We start from the raw sequence: 18512 nt of genomic DNA on the forward strand, positions 1-18512 counted from the left end.
AAAGTTATAGTGATAGTGTTGATAAATGTATAAATGAAGATAACAAAGCCTTGTGTTTTTTAAAAAAAATGACAAAATGTATGTAATAGACAAAAATCTATGATGTGCAAATGTTTCTGACTCAATTATCGGTGACATTTGATCATCTTAATATGTTGAACCATGTCAGGCACTGGCTTTGATTTTGGAGAAGCACACAAATGTCATTGGTATACAGTTAGAGATGCATCACACATCTTACATGTCTGAAATAAAAGTGAGGCTGAGTGCAGTTCCAGAAAACTTGGGGAGGGATTACATATCCCCTTGGAATGCAGCGGATGAACAGTTGTCATTGAGACTCAGATAAGGCCCAAAATTAGTCTTTTGCCAATAAACAAGATGTTAGAAATGTCAAGATCAATAAAAGCACAAGGCCAGACTGTCACTTTCCAAGAATGACTTTTGACAAAATGGTATCATTCCATTTTAGTAGAGATTTTTTTGTGTCAATTTGACATTTTCGAATTTGGATTGTTGAGTCAAGTTTTGCTTTTTCCTTTTAAGTTTACCTGACACCCTATCTTCCAACAGAGAGATGACCTTGAAGGAAAGCTATTTGTTAAGCTGGCCTGAATAGGATTGGTCCAAACCGCTACTCAAGGTGAGTCAAATTCATCATCAGCCCTTTTATTGGTCTTGTTTGAGACCTACCTGTTGCACTGGTTTTCCATAAGGGTCTATTTTTGAAAAAGCAAAGGTTTATAGGTGGTGTTGTAAATAGGTGCTAGTTCCCTGGCGGTGAGATGCGTGTGTCCAGTTGTTTGACACCTTGCAGCCTGTCGTCCAATACAGTTGGTTTGTTAATGTAGCACATGACTACTTTCTGGGTCACCTTGACTTCATCAAACACGCGGCCAATTGTTCAGAGCGGTGATCAAATTTTGCACCCCAGATCACACTGGCAGCATGGTGGCGTCACTATTTAACTCGAACCTCTTCAATTTGTCAAGTTAAATATAGCGTGAGCCATAATGGACCTAAAATAGAGCAATTCTGGCTGACTTGTCATGTCTGCTTTGTGGAGACATCCAGATTCTGGAACTCAGCCTTGTCAAAAAGTGGCTATGATCTCATTTTCTAGTAACGGATCATACTTGTCTAAATAGTTAATGGAAACATTCTCTCTCATTATTATGTCCTTGTGTCCGTCCTTTCCTTTTAAGTTGTCCCCCCACACCGACTCCACCCACATCCAGCCCTTGAATTGAAATAAAACACCTCCAAAATGTCTGGAGAGGAGGAGTCAGACACACTTTAAAATGGCATACTTTAGGCTTTCACCTCTTCTTTTGAGAAAGTGCTTTTCAAAGATCAAATTGGTTGGCAGTCTAGAAGGTTCTCTGCCACCAACAATCCAGTAATTTATTGCTTCACAGCCTAAGGTCATGAGACAGTTGGGTCACTTTCAGTCCATGTCAGCATCCTAGCAAGCAAAATGAAAGCTAATTTAACATTAACATAAATAAACTAGTGGTTAACAATTGGACTTTTTCTGGACATTAAATGTTTGTCATCATCAACGATATTTTTTTTTTTAGGTCTTCATGGGGAGTGTGCTGCCATTATTTAATGAGCTGAATAAAGCCAGCTTTAATGTCTAAATATATCATTGCACTAAATATGGAGTACCGGTGTGGCGAAATTAAATAGCAAATGTTCTATTGACACGTGCTTCCACTGCAAATTGTAAATGTAGCCACAAAGTTGAGGGCATTTTTGTGGTCATCATGAATCACTATGTGGTTTAATGATCCACGGATCAGCATTTGCTCAAAAAGTCAGTGTTAAATTTTCTACCATGTTTGTCACACAAAACAAAAAGTTTTTCGTAACATACCACAAATGGTGGTTATTTGACCAATGTAACACCTGAATCATAAAGCTTAGCTTTACATAGTAATCACAATCAGGCATATATGGTTCAGCTATTTCTTCTATTTCTTTAAGTCACTAATAGTGAGATAATGATGAAAACAAAGCGTGCGTGCTTGCGTGTGGTGATCTGATCTGACACTGAGCCTGTGGCATTTTACTACAACATATCTGAAAAACAGTCGACATGCCAAATTCAAATAGGCACAGCAGTCAACTATTTGATTTGATGTCGTACACAATCTATGTATAGGGATAATAAAAATTACCTCTTTTTTTTTTTTCTAGGTTAAGGGAGGTGACTAATTGGGTTACTGGGTCAAGCAGCTACTATTTGAAGAAATACATATGTGTTCACCAATGACTTTTCAAGCTATACAACAACTGTTGTTAGAAATATGGTTTGACTTAGGATGTTGGGAAGATTACTATTGTATGGCCCTGTTGACTAGTTAAGGGATTCCTGTTAATTTAGGCTGTCATCTCTGCGGTAATTACAGCTTGCAAGTCAAACAAGTGGAACCAGAGAGGGAGGGTACTTAACATTTCTGCAATGGTTCTGAGCTTATATCAAGCCTATTGTCATTCCACAACAAGTATATTTACGCAGCAGTCTTAAAAGGATGTACTGTGATACTCAACTTGTCAGTGGTATTTATGTTGAAAAGCAAGCAATCTGTGATGAATGGTATTGCCACTGTTGGAATTTAGGTACCGGCATGTAAAGTCAATATTAATGCTTAAAGAGGGTCAGGTAACAGAACATAAATCCTGTATCTATTTGTATAGTGAAACAGTCTTACAAACTAGATCAAAAGATGTGTATTACTATTCAGTAAATAACATTAAGTATTAGTGAGAGTTAACCAACAAAATGAATATATGTGGATATAATTCAACTTGGACCAACCTGAGACAGCTGCACAGCAAACATTTTAAGATAAGGTTGTTCTAGTGAATGGTAGACCTGTATATTTCTAACTCGCAAGGCAAGACATTTAATTTTGAGTCAAAGTATCTGTTATTGACCCCCCCAAATATTTTTTATTTATTTATTCATTTATTTATTTATGTATTTGTTGCCAACACAGAAGTGGTATGAAATCATTGTATGCTCCTGCACCTGGTTTGGATAACATTATAATAGTATTATTAGCCTAATGCTACTATCTCATCTGACCCACACTCGTGTAAAAGACTTCTAAGTGTGTAAAAAGGTGGACAAAAGACAAAATGATGAGGGGTAAGCGTTGTCTCCTATCACACTTATTATCACACGCACTAAATGGTACTTATGTAAAAGGGAAGGCAACAAAAATCTTAAACTAGCTAGCATTAGCTTAGCATTAAATATTACTTAGAAAGCTAATAGAGTAGGTTGGTGTAGCTAGTGAGCAAATGGCTTTAAAAAACATTTGAAAGAATATGAACATTTAGGAGCAACTTAACGTATTATATAGTCTTTAGCTTAAACACTAAAGTCTTAAATTTAATGTTATATACTATTTATCTGTGTTGAGCAAGCCTATCCAAATAATAATGCTATAAAATGTTCATAATGACTCTGCTGATCCTCAGTCCTAAATACCACTGTAACTAACTACACAGTTGAAAATGTAATAATTATGCTAGCTAGATATTAGGTGTTTAAAATGTGTTTTGAAATAATGCTGATGAGGCCTACTTCCAGGCACTGCCACGAGGTAGTAAATTCAGGTGTAGAGAAGCAGAACGGCAGGTCCTGAAAGTAGTCTTTGACCAGGGTCGTGATGGTGTCTGGGATGTTAAAGAACTTGAAGGTAACAACTTTGGTATTTGGATGGCATGATATTTAAAATCTAAAACTAAAGTGAGGTTCAAATTGTTTTAATAAGAGAGAGCATGATCCAAAATTAATCTAATCAATGTAGCTTGCAACGTGACAAAGGTATGATTGACATTTTTGTAGAATTTTCTCAAGAACATGGAATAAGCCTTAAAATCCCCCATAACAAATCAGTTAATTAAAAAAACAAATAAAAACCCCCCAAATAAAACAATTGATTACTAAATTACATGACTTGTTCTACTGCCCAGAATGCGCTTCTCACAAATAATGTCCCAATTGTGCTATTTAAGTCACGTTTTGGGGGAAGTGACGTGTGAAATGGCCCAGTTATTTGAATGCGTCGACTAGAAGAACCCCTTGGTGAATATTTTTAACTGAAACTTTTTTGGGTAGCAGATGAAACCAAAAAATTAAGGAGATATGTTTAGAAATAATGAAGTTATGCTGTTTTACTAGAATTTGAAGGGATTTTAGGCCATTTTTGAGGCAATAATCACACAAAAACATCCCCCCCAAAAAGCAATTTTTTTCCCAACAACAAAAAACATTTTTACGGAACTCATCATCTATTTTTTAAAAATTCTTGATATGTCGTGCTTATTTTTAAGTGGCATTCGAACTAGACTCTGCATTTTGACACACTGTCATTTTGGGGAATTCTTGTCACGTTATAAGTGGTGGAACCGAAGATTCATACTTGGCAATCTAAGACTTATGTATTTATAGAGTACACCTACAAACCCCTGTTGACACCATGTATAATGTTAACGCAAAACTATCTTTATTATAGAATTATTTTTATTTATTTATTGTTTTGTGTGTACATATATATTGTAGGTGTCTATAAGGTCTGATCACAACCATATTAAGCAGTTTGCATTAAAAAATAGCAGATTGGTTGAACAAGGAGGGACCCCCTGTCACTTGGATTGTGTTGAACTATAACATGGGCACACGAGGTTCATCCTCTCAATATGCTGAACTGCAAAGACAGTTTTTAAAATAATTTTTAAATGTCCCCACTGCTGCCAAGACACTTTTGTGGGCGGTGCATAAAGGTCACAGTCTACAACTTGAAACCCCAAGATTCCCTTCCCCCACACACCCAAAAAAAACCCTTTAAATTTGACTGTTTGACATGTTTTTGAAATAGTTGAGGATTAATAATTGTTCTAATTTACTTCTACTAATTCATCCACTAGATGGTGATACTAAACCCTTTTATACTGTTATCTTTTTTTAATTTTTAATTTTTTAAGTATCTAGCGAGGATAAGCTGTTTGGAAAATGGATGGATATATAATGCTATGAGGTAATCCAGTAACTGGTTCTCTCTCTCTCTCTCTCTCTCTCTCTCTCTCTCTCTCTCTCTCTCTCTCTCTCTCTCTTCCTTAGCATGTCTAGTTGAGTAGGCCCTCAAAGGCTTCACACTGACATCATATTTACATCTGGATGGCATCAGGAGCAACTTGGGGTTCAGAATCTTGCTCAAGGACACCATGACATGGTCAAAACGGCGAGAGATCGAACCCACAACCAGTCTATGGGGTTCCGCTTAGGGCTGGGTATCGATTCTAATTTCCGCAATCGATTCAATTAGGATTTTTCTCAATTCGATCCACTTCAATTCAATCCGATATTGATTAATTGTGGAACATAAATGTTTCTTAAATATCAAGGACATGATAAAAACTCCACAAACGTTACATTTCAAACACAATTTTGCGTCAGCAGTAACTTATTTATTTTATTAATAAAAGTAACAAGTGTTATAAGCACTAAGTCTTCCACAAACATACATCAGCAAGGATGTAAGAAAAAATTAATAAAATTCATGTGAACAGTAAATTTCAGGAAAACAGTAAGATATAAAAAAAAAGGCCTTTAAAAATGAATTATATTTTCTTACGAATGTATGGGAAAAAGAGTAAAATAATCTATTCATGGTTTATGAATCAATATCACGCTCGAAAAGGAAAATCGATTCGATATCGATTATTCGATTCCCATGAATAAACAGTGAAAAGCATTTGACACTGGGATGAACACAGGGCATTTAGCAAAAGTTGAAATTGTAGCAGGACATTTTTTTTTAAATAGAAAGGCATTTGAAACAGTCTGGTCTGCTGCCATCAAGCATACATTGTCATATGTCGTTTAAGTATCCATTTCTCCCAGCATGTCTCGCTTCAGTACGACTATGTGGCAGTCACAAACATGTCTTGAAATTAGCATCAGCTGTTCATATGCTTTACTCAGTGGGTGGCAGTTAACTCATGTGTCTGCTTGCCGCAAGAGGTGAAAGTTGATTCTAACAAGGTGCAATATGATGTGTTCAGCTGTCTGTTACTGTTGTTGAATAGCTGTAGGATAGGTTTCCAAGTTTGACATTTGCAACAGATTCCAGCATGACTCGTATCAATCAGGCCAATTGCAGAGAGAGTTGCAAAGACTTGCAGAGTTTATTATCGATTGTGATAGTCCTACACTTGATGTGTTTTCATTTTTGTTTTGCTATTAAAAATGACAGTGTCATTTGTTTCTGGCTATTTTGCTTGTAATGCTAATAATAGGGGAAAGACATATAGGTCTGATAAGAAGTATTCATTTACAGTATGGGGTTTACCCGGTTTCAATACATGTATTACTTCACGAATGGAAATTAGGTGATCTAGGTCAAGATTCTCATTCCCATTACTTCGTTTTACTGGTTTATCATTCACTACTTTTGTTTTTTGCCTAGTAAATTGCCAAACCATACATAATAAAGCTTAACCAATGTAGTTTGAACGCTGCCATTTGGAAAGCTATAATGAAAACTTGAGATTGAATAGAGATAGAATATATTACATTTTATTGAGTAAAAGCATTCCAAGAAGACATTTCAACAGTTACTTCATATTATATGAACTCAGTTGAATGTTGTCCAAAGGAGTCTCTTATTCAGCGGCGTCAGACTAGGGGGGAAAAAAAAAAATACAAACAAAATATCATGTAGCAAGTGTACCCTGCCCAACTCTTGTAAACTTAGCTATAATACTTTATGCTGTAGTTTAAAAACCTGATGAGAATTGCATAGTAATGATTTATACCTTTCCAGCATCACGGCTCTTGGCCCTCAGCTTGTTGACCTGGGACTCTGCGATGTCAGCACGCTCTTGAGCCTCCTCTAGCTCATGCTGGACCTTCCTGAGCCTGGACATGTGAGTGTTAGCCTGCTCCTCCTGTGGAAAATGTACAGTTAGAGTAGAGTTTAATTAATAAACAAAAACAATTAATATACTCACAGCCTCCTCAGACTGCCTCTTGTAAGACTTGACTTTGAGCTGCAATTTGTCCACCAGATCCTGAAGTCTGGTCATGTTCTTCTTGTCCTCCTCAGTCTTTATAGACAAAAATATAAATAAATCAAATTTGAAATGTGGATTTGTAAACTTGATAGGAGGACATATATTTTTGTGAATCGATAGAACATACCTGGTAGGTCAGCTCCTTCACCCTCCTCTCATATTTGCGGACACCTTTAACAGCATCAGATCCACGCCTCTGCTCGGCATCAACTTCAGATTCAAGCTCACGCACCTGAAGGGGAAGATATGTGTATCTGTATTAAATACAAATATTGATCTCAGGTGTTAACTATGTGGTGCTCAGAAAGAAATATGTACAACACAGGTTGGTTGCTTATTGAAAATATGACATGGCTTAGTGCCTTCCTGTCTTTCTAACTCGTGTTCTATTCTTCTGTGCACATGCAGTTCATACCCTCGACTCCAGTTTTTGGAGCTGCTTCTTGCCACCCTTCATGGCGAGGCTCTCAGCCTCATCCAGACGGTGCTGCAGGTCCTTGACAGTGACCTCCAGGTTCTTCTTCATCCTTTCCAGGTGAGCACTGGTGTCCTGCTCCTTCTTCAGCTCTTCAGCCATCATGGCAGCCTGAAATCAAGGGTATTGTAATCCATATTTGAAAATCTTGATTGGACTGGTTATGATGCCAAGAAATTGTGGATTTTGCTACTCACATCAGTGATAGCCTTTTTGGCCTTCTCCTCAGCATTACGTGCTTCCTGAACAGCATCGTCTACTTCACCTTGAACCTGGACAAAGTCTGCCTCCAGCTTTTTCTTGGTGTTCAAAAGGCTGGTGTTCTGCATGTCAAGAATATTGCATTTGGTTTATTTCCTAAAGTATCTGTATGATTGTTTAATTAAGAAGCAGATTTTGGTTTGAATTACTGATCATGAACCTGGGAGTGAAGCAGTCCAACACGCTCACTTGCGTCAACCAGCTCCTGCTCAGCCACTTTGCGTCCTCTTTCAGTCTGCTCCAAAGCGGCTCTCAACTCCTCAATTTCAGACACCATCAGGCCATTTCTGCGCTCTACCATGGCAACCTGTTCCTTCATGTCTTCCTGTCCTCTGATAGCCTCGTCAAGGTGCAATTGGGCATCCTGACAAAAAAACAAATAATCATTTTCTGTGTGCCCATTAGCATTTCTGATGCAATGATGAGAATCTCACCTTGAATTGTCCCTGGACATTCCTCAGTTGTTTCTGGGCTTCAGCAGCCTGTCTGTTGGCATGGCTCAGCTGAATCTCCATCTCGTTCAGGTCTCCCTCCATCTTCTTCTTAACTCTCAGGGCGTCATTCCTGCTCCTGACCTCGGCATCAAGAGTGCTCTGCATGGAGTCAATCACTCTCTGGCTGTTCCTCTTGATCTGCTCCATCTCCTCGTCCTTCTCGGCCAGCTTCCTGTCAACCTCGCCTTTGATCTGGTTGAGCTCAAGCTGCACACGGAGAATCTTGGCTTCCTCATGCTCCAGTGTGCCCTTTGATAGAAGTTGAAATTGTAGCTTTAATTACCCAAGTTGCATGTTTTCTAATTGAATATGTGCATTCCTTATGAAATCAAGACATTTGAAAGATTAAAACAGTGTATTTACCTCTGCCTCCTCTAGTGCTGTCTGTATTTCAGATTTTTCTGTCTCCACGGTCTTCTTGGCCTTTTCCAGCTCATGGATGCTCTTTCCACTCTCACCAATCTGTTCAGTCAAGTCGGAGATTTCCTCTATAAAAGAATAAACATAGAACATTACATTACATCCTTAAGACAAAGGGAACTGACATTTTCAAAGATCTAGATTAGATTAGATTTAATGTTATGATTGTGTTGAATATTTACTGTTGCTAACAACAATAGTTGATATTAATCTTAGTTGCTTAATTTAACTAAAATTCCATCAGAATGACTCACGCTGAAGATTCTTGTTCTCCCTCTTCATGGTCTCCAGCTGATCCAGCGCCTCCTCATATGAGTTCTTCATCTTGAACATTTCAGTGCTAAGAGTACGAGCTTCCTTCTGGGATCCTTCCAGCTCTGCCTGGCTCTCCTCAAACTTCTGCTTCCATTCTGCCAGGACCTGAACATTTGGAGATATACAGCAATGAAGTTATATGAAGTACTGCATTTCACTCAGATCATTGAATTTAATTGCAAGTTTACTTTATCAAAGTTCCTCTGCTTCTTGTCAAGGTTGGCAGCCAGGGCATTAGCTCTCTCCACATCAATCATGAGGTCCTCCACCTCAGCCTGGAGCCTCTGCTTGGTCTTCTCCAAAGAGGCACACTTGGAGTTCACAGCTTCAATGGACTCCTCAGCTTCCTGGAGACGCTGGGCAAGCTTTTTCCTGTAACAGGCAATCATTTTTTTGTTTTAATTGTTGTGCAGAAATGAGCTACTCTGAACACACAAATAGAATGTAGAGAGGTGTCTTAATTACTTACTTGGCCTCTTCCAGCTCTTCAGTGCGCTGGATAGCATCAGTCTCATACTTAGATCTCCACTGTGCCACCTCACTGTTGGCCTTGGACATTCCTCGCTGCAGCTCAGCTTTAGCCTCCTGCTCCTCTTCATATTGCTCTCTGAGCAGATCGCAGTCATGGCGGGAAGACTGAACAGCATGAGCCAGGGCATTCTTGGCCTAATGAACCCAACAATATCAAAAATCTTTTTTCACTGATATATTTTGCAGCAAGGCTCGTGCAACTTAAGACATAGGAGGAGGATGGCATTCTGTGAGTCAAAACTTTCATACCTTTACTTCTTCCTCATTCAACCTCTTGAGCTCATCCAATTGCTGAGTGAAAGCCTGCTTGCCCCTGGTCAATTGAGAAATAAGGGCTTCTTTCTCCTCAAGCTGACGAGCAGACTCCCCTAAATGGCAAAATAGGAGGTTTATTTAAAAATTAACATGGCAAATTTCATTGCAGTTTTACCACACCTGACATACCATTTTCAGTTTGGAGTCTTGCTCTCTGTACATTGATATCGTTCAGCTGACGAACATTCTCATCATATTTGGTTTTCAGCTCTCCAAATTGGTCTTCAAGCGTTCTGCACATTTTTTCCAAGTTGCTCTATCATCAGGAAGTGTAAAGGATTGTCCACATTCAGTATGTGATCATTCAGATACAAATATTTTGCGCTCATGAAATATCCTTACCTTGGATTTCGCAACAGACTCCATGTTGCTGGAGAGGTCATCAATCTCCATCTTGTACTCGCTCTTCTCCTTCTCCAGCTTTTGCTTGACACGCTGGAGGTTGTCGATCTGCTCGCCCAGCTCTGCAACGCTGTCAGCCTGCTTCTTGCGGAGAGCGGCAGCCGTAGCCTCATGCTGCAGGGTGGACTCTTCGAGATCACGACGCAGTTTCTGGAACTCAGCCTCACGCTTCTTGTTCATCTCAATCTGAGCAGATGTTGCTCCACCAGCTTCCTCAAGCCTCTCACTGATCTCTTCCAGTTCCCTGGAAAGGTCAGACCTCTGCTTTTCCACCTTGGCTCGGGCAGCCCTCTCAGCCTCAATCTCCTCTTCCAGCTCTTCAATACGAGCCTAAGTTTCATGATTGTATGAACAAATCAGTGTATTACCTAAAACACAATAAGGCTTTCATATGTCAACTCATAAAAAAAAACAACGTACCTGGAGTTCCTTGATCTTCTTCTGGAGCTGAACACCAAGAGACTGTTCATCCTCAATCTTGCTGAGTAGCTGGCTGGTCTCAAAGTCTTTCCTTTGAGAAGAAAGGAAAAATGTGTGTGTCATTTAATTTCTATTTGCAGCAGGAACCTCTTAAATGTTACCATTTGATTTTTTCTCTTACTTCTTGAGTTTTTCATCTGATTGTTGTTTATCATTCTCCAGATCCATTACGGATTCCTGGGCCAGTTTCAGATCACCTTCAAGCTTCCTCTTGGCTCTCTCAAGGTCCATGCGCAGCTTCTTCTCTTGCTCAAGTGAGCCCTCAAGCTGTTATTATGGTAATTTTGCAGTGTAAATAAGTAATGATCTTTAAAAAGATATACTTCCAAATTCTACCTGAATCCTTAATGTCAACGCAACGGCGTGCTTACATCATCCACTTGCTGTTCCAGCTTTGTCTTGGCCTTGGTCAGAGTGTTGACTTTGTCTTCCTCTGCCTGAAGATCATCCAGTGTTTGCTGGTGGGCCTCTTGGAGGGCTTTCTTCTCCTTTGTTAACTTGGCAATAGACTCATCTTGAGATGCCATCTCCTCTGTCAGGTTTTTCACCTGAAATATTGCGATTACTTTAATATGTATGTCTTTGTACACATATCAGATTCCTAATCTAATACATACCTTTCAAATATTTCTTTTAAATGAGAAACAAAATAAAGCTCACCTTATTTTCAGTGGCATGTTTCTCCTTCTCCACTTTAGCCAAAGTGAGTTCCAAATCATCAATATCTTTCTTCAGCTCAGAGCATTCGTCCTCCAGCTTCCTCTTCTTAGCTGTAAGCTCAGAGTTGATTTCTTCTTCATCTTCCAGTCTCTCAGTCGTCTCTTTGACTTTAGCCTCAAGCTGGATTTTGCTTTTAATGAGCCCCTCACACCTTTCCTCAGCATCTGAAAGGTTATCACTTTCCTATATAGAAACCAAGAAGTCATGCACTTATATCAGAATAATCAACATTTTATATTTGTATGTTCATGGTAGTTGTCCCAGTAAATGACTGCGTTTAGAGAAGGCTTTTGCAAACCATTCATTGTACTACACTTTCTATTTACCGCAGCTATTTGCAGTTGCAGGTCATTCTTTTCCTGCAGCAGGGAAACCATCTTCTCCTCCAGTTCTTTCTTTTTGCCCAGAGCAGTACCCAGGTCCGATTGCATCTTCTCATAGTTCTCCTTCATCTGCTGCAACTCTTTCTCTGTCTCAGCACTCTTCAGGAGAGGCTTGATCTTGAAGTACAGCTTCAGCCATGGCCAGTTTTTCACGTTCATGAAGGAACGGAGATTGTACTGGATGCTAAAGATAGATTCTCTGGGGGGGAAAATGTACACATTAGCATTTTATTGCAATATAGCTTCTTTGGGACTGCTGTTGGTTAGATGCACAGTAAATAAGAATACCTGCATAATAAGCAGCTTAGACTTACCTCCTCTCCATCATCTTAACAAACTCTTTCCTCATCACATATCCTCTGCAGAGAGCCTGAGTCATGGTCACCAATGTAGCCAGTTTCTCATCTCTCATTTCCTCTAGTGTACCGAGCAGACCAGCTTTGAAGAACACCTAGGTCAGCAATTGAGCTATTAGCAAATATGTATACCACAAAATATATACATGTCATCTTTATTTGTACTCTGGAAAGGCACCTTTGTGTGTCCAAATCTATACTGAGTGTGATCCACATCAATGGAGCCCAGCAGCTTTTCTGCAGCCTTCTTGTTGTCAATGAACTGACCCTCAGGGATGACACTGGCATTCAATACTTTGTACCTGCAAAAGAAGGCTGGATGGTTAAGTACAGCATATTTTCTTCAAATCTTGAACTATATTCTTTTACTTTAATAAGTGAAGACATTTTAACAAATTTTCTCTTCCTTCCGCTACCTCTGCTTGAAATCACCATAGAGGATTCTGCTGGGGAAGCCCTTCCTGCAGATTCTGATCCCTTCAAGCACACCATTACACCTCAGCTGGTGGATGACTAAGAAGTTCTCCATGAGACCTGCAATGATCAATTCATATTGCTTGTTATGCGGTTAATTGTCTGCAACGCATTCCCCAAAAATCTATGTCAAGTTTTTTTAACCTGGGGTCTTTGATTCGTTGGGAATCAGGCAGCGCACAAAGTGAGGGTGGGTGCTCCTCAAGTTGGCCATCAGCTTGGCCAAGTTCTCCTGTTGATCAGCAAAAAGATTACTGGTCAGCCACTTTCCAATATGACCAGCGTTTGTCTTTTTAGCTCTTAAAGTAAACTTACTCTGAAAAGAGCAGACACAGTCTGGAAGGAACCACCCTTCTTCTTTCCACCACCCTTCTTTGCACCAGCATCTGTGTATCAAAACGTGTGAGTAGAAAATGTCCATATTTCCCTTAATTATACAGGGACCTACATAGTGTACACGCGTGTGCATTCATATCTCAGATAGTTTTACCTTCAGTTGAAGCATGGGCGGCATACAACATAGCCAGCAGTTTGTTGGCTGCCTTCTGGTACAGCTGAACAACGGAGTCATTCAGTGGGTCCTTGTTCTTGTCCAACCAGCCAGAAATATTGTAGTCCACAGTACCAGCATAGTGGACCAATGAGAAGTGGGACTCGGCCTTGCCCTTTGCAGGCTTTGGCTTTTCAAAGGCTTTGGTCTTGCCAAGATGCTGATCATACAGCTTGTTCTTAAAGGTTGTGTCAGAGGCCTTGGGGAACATGCACTCCTCTTCAAGGATGGAGAAGATGCCCATTGGCTGAAGAAAATTGACAAAAAAGAAAGTGTCAGAAACTAACAAAGGCTTTTTAAATCAAATTGAACCTTGCCTGAGAGATTGGGCTCACCTTCTCAATAAGCTCAATGCAAGCAGCCAAGTCCATACCGAAGTCAATGAATTCCCATTCAATGCCTTCTTTCTTGTATTCCTCTTGCTCCAGGACAAACATGTGTTGGTTGAAGAACTGTTGCAGTTTCTCGTTGGTAAAGTTGATGCACAGTTGCTCCAAGCTGTTGAACTACAGTACACAGATATACAGCATAATTAATCCACTGATGTGTTTGTGTGTGTGTGTGCTGACTTGAAAGTTCTGCCACTCACATCGAAGATCTCAAATCCAGCAATATCCAACACCCCGATGAAGAACTGTCTTGGCTGCTTTGTGTCCAACATCTCATTGATGCGGATGACCATCCACAAGAACATTTTCTCATAGACGGACTTGCACAAGGCTGAGACAGAGTTGTTAACCTGGTTTGGAGATTATAGGTTTGCAATTTGTTTAATGAAGTTTCTATATGGAAATACTTATGGAGTCTCAATATGATTTGACTTACCTGTGGGACGGTCTGGCCTTTGGTCACCATCTCATTGCCAACTTTGACTCTGGGGTAACACAGTGATTTCAGCATATCAGCTGAGTTCAGGCCCATAAGGTAGGCAATCTTGTCAGCAACTAAAAAAGATGTGATTTAACAGTGAGCTTAGACATGTACAGAATGCAGCTTTATGTTCAACCCTTAATGCATTTCACTTCCTGTAATATCTAAGACATACCCTCATTGCCATCAGGCTCAGCCTGCTCCTCACGCTGCTTCTGCTTGAATTTCATGTTGCCATGATGCAACACAGCACCAGTCAGCTTGTAGATGCCAAGTTTCTCTTCTGCAGTGAATCCCAGGATGTCAATAGCTGTCTGTAATGTTCATTAAACACAGTTATGTTATTTTTTTTAAATAGTTTGTTAAGCTCTCATAATTGAACAAACCTCTCTAATAGTGTTTGAATTGTATCCTTACATCTGTTGCAATGAACTCCTCGATATCATTGATGCTCTTGACCGTGATTTCACCCTGACTGATCATCGGGTAGTCATATGGGTTGGTGGTGATCAGAAGAGCCTCTGCCAAATGAAAAAAAACACAGGTTAACAATAATTCAATACTTACAAGTGGGCCATTTTCTTTTTGATATGATCATAATCCACATTTGTCTCATTATCCTAATTTACCCAGCAGCTCTGGTTTGTGTCCAGTCATCAGTTGATAGAAGATATGGTAGCTCCTCTCAGCCGACAGCTGGAAAGTGACACGGGACTTCTCCAGGAGATCTAAGAGAAGTTAATGTCAAGTGTGGTAATATTTTAGCTATATTGTTATTATTTTCCTGCTTCGTACATATTAACTTGTATTTGCCATAGTTTGAACTCACATGTTTCAATATCAGCGGAGGCAAGCTTTCCACTGGAGGCAAAATGGATCCTAATGAATTTACCCTAAAACATATAATACATATACAGTACATATATTTTTAATTCAACAACAACGGCAGAAGCTTTTTGATTTAGTAAATGTGGAAAACATATTGAGTGATTTAAACAAAACAAAAAGACGGTTGGGTTTACTTACAAAACGAGATGAGTTGTCATTCCTCACAGTTTTGGCATTACCATAGGCCTCCAGCAGAGGGTTGGCTGCAACAATTTGGTCCTCAAGAGAGCCCTTAAAAAAGATCATTTTAAAAAATGTAGTCATTTATTTCCCCTAATTCAGTTATTATCTACAGTATAGCAGGTATCTTAGTTACTTGTATTTTGCCTGCTGTTGCTTGTTCAGCCTTTTTGGAACTAATAGCTGCAATTGTTGCAAAGTACTGGATAACACGCTTGGTGTTGACAGTCTTTCCTGCTCCGGATTCTCCACTGCGTTAGACGAAACAAAAATAAAATATTTTAAGTATTTTCTATGAATAAAAATTGTATCTGACATTTGCTATACTCACGTAATCAGGACCGACTGGTTCTCACGATCTGTCATATGAATATAATTGACACACTTTCACTCACCATTCTTTCACTGTTGTCAACATATATCGGTAGTTCCTTAAAGTAAAGCCACTTGGCATCTTACCTGTGAGCATGAACTGATAGGCATTGTCAGAGATGGAGAAGATATGAGGTGGAGCCTCAATCCTCTTCTTGCCTCTGTATGCTCCGATACATGTAGCGTCGTACACTGGAAGCCACTTGTAGGGGTTCACCACAACGCAGAACAGGCCAGAGTAGGTCTGAAACAGCACAGATGAGAAGTTAGCAGTGCAAATACATATAATGATAAAATACTAATTGCGATCAAATGAAAACTCACGTAGATCATCCATGATGCATAACGCTCTTTGAGGTTATACAATACACATGGTTCGTTGAGGTGGGTCATCATGGCCATGTCCTCAATTTTATCGAACTTAGGAGGGTTTCTGGGGTGGATCTCATCCTCTTTCACAGTGAGAGTCTTAATAATGGTACAGGATTAGTCTTCATATATATCAATATCTCACTACTATATCAAAATTGTCTTGCATTAATGGGAACTGGAAAATTGTTAGTAGATGTAATACAATCAGTTGCCTACCTTTCCACCGTCAATTTCAACCGTGGCTTTTCCACCCTCCCTCTTTGTGAGTTTACCCTTCAGGTACATCTCAGCTGGCTCAACCACAAAGTAGGCACTTTTGGCATCAAAGGGAGCCGTCTGAGCCTCAATCCTCTCCTTCTCTGGCTTCCTGAGGTAAATGGCTGCAGCGCCATACTGCTCCATCTCTGCATCGGTGCTCATGGTGGCACTTTAGTGGAGACTGCAAAAGTAATAAAATAGCAGTGACTGTTTGATTTAGCCTCCAGATGAATTAAACGTTACTGAATTTAATGTATGCATGCTGTTTTACCTCTATCTCGTTCAAAATAATGAATCGGGTATTGTGTCCAATAGAGTCTCGCGATGCTGTAAAAAATTTTGTGCAACACTTTCAATTATTTTATACATTCAGTCCAGAATTGAGTAACTAATGAGACTCATTAAGAGTGAGGTAGTTATAGTGCGTGCATTTAACTCTTAGTTATTAACTGCATTCAGCCGAATCTTTCACATATAATGATGTAAAATATTTTTTTGATTTATATGGTATCACAAAGAAGAACATTTAACCAGGATGTATAGATCTGACATGACCTCAAACTAATTATCAATTTATCAACTGATGAGTCGACAACTGAAACCCACATCCATACACTCACCTGTGTCGGAAGCCTATCAGTTCCTGCTGTAGTGCAGGGTTGTCACTTTTATAGAGGGTTGGAGTGCCTGGTCAGCAGGAGTCGCTCGCTCAAGTTTGGTCATGGCCCCTTTTTGTCCTGTTGCCTCTTTGGTGACTGAGACATTTGTCGTTAGAATTTGAAAAATGTAGTGTGAAGTTACACCATCTGCTTTAACGCTACCGACACCTTGTGAAAGTCCAACATTACATTTTCTACAATGCACTCATACAGTTCAAATATATTTTGAAAACAATTCTGAAAAAAAAAAAAAAAATATATATATATATATTAAAATCTTCTGTGATCACAGTGAAAAATATATAGTTAAAAAGACCTACTGTATGGTTAAAACACAAGTATAGCATAAAATGCTTATTTTCTAAAAAGTGACTTTGCTGCTACTCTCACTCTCACTTTTAATCACTGATGTCTATGGGATGTGCATGAAAGGCATATATTAAAGTATAAACAAGATGGTATTTATACAGTTAATTTCCACAAAAGGTGACAAATGAACACCGAAAATGATGACGAAAATAGTATATACTACACAGAAATAATACCTTATGTATGTTTGTATTGTAAGTATGTAGTTTAATTATTTTACGAGAAAGATACAAACCCATTACTCCCCATGACAGTTATTGAGGTACAAATGTGCTGTAGCTCAGGATGAAGGATCACAGTTACCAATTAGTGCAGGCATGAAAGTGATATCACTGCTGAAGTCCATTGATATCGTTCATGAAATAGCCAGAATATTGTTTGTGTAAGCTTCCAATAAATGTCGTTCTTGATTTAAAAGGACATTGCAACATGTCATTAACATCAATCGTCTTTAATCTGGGATAGCTTGAAGGAGAAGACAGATTGTGGCTGGAAGACTCATCTGAATTCCTCTGGTGTTAAGTTGCAGGACACTTGCATGTTTTAAATCTTTGTAATGAAAGCAAGCCACTCCCACCGTCCCTGAAGATTTCATTGGCCTCTTTCGTAAAAACTATTTTCTACCTCTGACTGAAATGTATCTGCAGCACTTAGTAATGAATTACGGCTGAATTCTAAATCTATTTTTAACCAACATTTTTCTGTGCTTGTAACAAGCTGGTTTGACCAGTATGCTAGTTTTAAAGTATATGATAGTTAGTCTTAAATATTATAATAATCTCTTCATCTGTTGTGCACCATTTGTAAATGAGCAAATAAGTACACTTATTAGCTAATTCTCCATCATGTCTCCATATCATGTCTTGCTTTGTGTTTAATTTTGGAAACACAGCCAGACTTAAATGGTCTTCAGTTACCTGTATGCCAGGCATCGTATTCCTGCAATAAAACATGCTCAGTCGGCAGCTATGTGAGTCCCTAAATGGATAAGTAAACACTTGGCAACTCATTTGAGATCAGGCCCAAAATAAATTCCACACAAGCCAAATGAACTTAATCCATTTGCTGTACGTGATACCGTAAGTCGCTGACATCTGTTAATGCTGCATGATGCATGTGTCACTGCAGCCTTTCAATCAAAGTGGTTGTTGCTTCACTTTGGCAAACTTTCTGAGCACTTATATAAGTAAAGATTAGGAGGACCTCCAATAGGCTTTATGCATGTGCCTACAGGGCATTGGCCCCTACTTTTTTCATTTAGGTATTTTGTCGCTGT

The 18512-nt window shown here is 39.2% G+C and overlaps 1 protein-coding gene and 1 pseudogene across 3 annotated transcripts in view; one reads left to right on the top strand and one right to left on the bottom strand.

The window, feature by feature from the left end:
- Positions 1-18512, top strand: part of xab2 (XPA binding protein 2) — a 49098-nt gene that overhangs the window by 8290 nt on the left and 22296 nt on the right. For all 3 annotated transcript variants that reach the window (XM_086086461.1, XM_086086472.1, XM_086086451.1), the window contains 3 exons: positions 574-643; positions 6843-6945; positions 7501-7627. The gene's annotated coding sequence lies outside the window, so the exon portion shown is untranslated. The remainder of the gene's footprint in view (positions 1-573; positions 644-6842; positions 6946-7500; positions 7628-18512) is intronic.
- Positions 6829-16370, bottom strand: LOC147181340 (myosin heavy chain, fast skeletal muscle-like; annotated as a pseudogene).

Source organism: Leptonotus elevatus, chromosome 1 (assembly GCF_054856555.1).
Source record: "Leptonotus elevatus isolate MCC_2025b chromosome 1, RoL_Lele_1.0, whole genome shotgun sequence".
NCBI classification, from domain to species: Eukaryota; Metazoa; Chordata; class Actinopteri; order Syngnathiformes; family Syngnathidae; genus Leptonotus; species Leptonotus elevatus.